The following is a 1,408-nucleotide window of genomic DNA, read 5'->3' on the forward strand; positions in this document are numbered from 1 at the left end:
ATTTTAAGCAAGTTTTGAACCCGATTTAATCGAATTTTGAGTTTTCGTATTCTGGTAAATGTTCTTAAAAACTCATATTTTTTCATGTTTTGATCCAAATTTTTGGTAAAAAGTGTGAAATTTTGTGTTTTTGGTTGAATATTAGTCCGCTTAACTCTTGATCGATTTAGGGTGTAATCCGCTTAAGGCTTGTGTGATTTAACATCCGTGTGATTTTTGAGTTGTTTGTTATAGGTTTATCCGGGCAACACTTGTGCGGATAATCAAGCGATTTAGCTAATCTGTCTGGTAAATCGTTGATGTCTTGAACAGATTATTGAGCGATTTATATAATCCGACTGGTAAGTAGTTGGTAACTTGAGCGGATTAGTGGGTGATTTACACAATCCGACTGGTAAGTCGTTTAAGTGTTGTGCGATTTGTTAAGCGATTTAGAGAATCCGCTTGGTAAGATGTACTTGGTACATATTTTTCTATTGAGCGATTTATATTTTGATCGTACATTGTCTTTGGTGATTGAACGGATTTTGACTTTTGATCGATTTGTATTAGAAAGACTTATACGTACTTTGACCTGTTGACTTAGTTGACCTTGACTTGTTGACTTGTTGGCTTTTTACGTCCGATTTTCATTTTGGAATTTTGACTAAGTGTTGAAAACATCCAATTTGAGAATTTTAATTCAAATTGATTTTTGTGTCTTGTCCGTATTACATTTTGCTTAATCCACATGAATTTTACTTAATTGTATAAATTTGGTTAAGTGTTGATAAGTGATTTATGTGCGATTTAATCTTGTTTGTTTTCCGGACTTCTAATCCGGATAACCTGTTGAAAAGTCTTTGTTGTCCGGACTTTCAATCCGGATAAGCTTGACCGGATTCCTAATCCAGATAAGTTTTTATGCTAAATTTCTCTAAGTGTTGAATGTGTGCAAATTTTTTTTAGAGATTATCAGATATATTTTTGTAAACTGATCCTTTAATTCAAACTTTAAACTGCAGTTGATCCTATTTCATACAAACTGATACTATGAGTTCAAAGGAAGCAATGGCTGTTGGTACTGATACCAAGCCACCTGTTCTGTTTTGTGGAGATTATAATCAGTGGAGAGATAGATTTCTGAACTTCATTGAGAGAATGAAAGAAGGAGATCTGATTATGCAATCTTTACTGGAAGGTCCTGCTGTATTCTTCCTAGAGATACCTGCTGATCTAGTATAAGGCATACCTGCTCAGAAAGTAATCAAACAAAAGCATCAATATTCACCTGAAGAAAAAGAAAGAGCCCATGCTGATGTGCTTTGCAAATCTTATATGATGCAAACACTGACTAATGATATTTACACTAATATTGACAGTCATAAATCATCAGGTCACAGTATGTGGGTTCAAATTGAAAAGATGA

This window comes from Cynara cardunculus, assembly GCF_001531365.2.
Source record: "Cynara cardunculus var. scolymus isolate 2C chromosome LG 12, CcrdV1, whole genome shotgun sequence".
Lineage (NCBI taxonomy): Eukaryota > Viridiplantae > Streptophyta > Magnoliopsida > Asterales > Asteraceae > Cynara > Cynara cardunculus.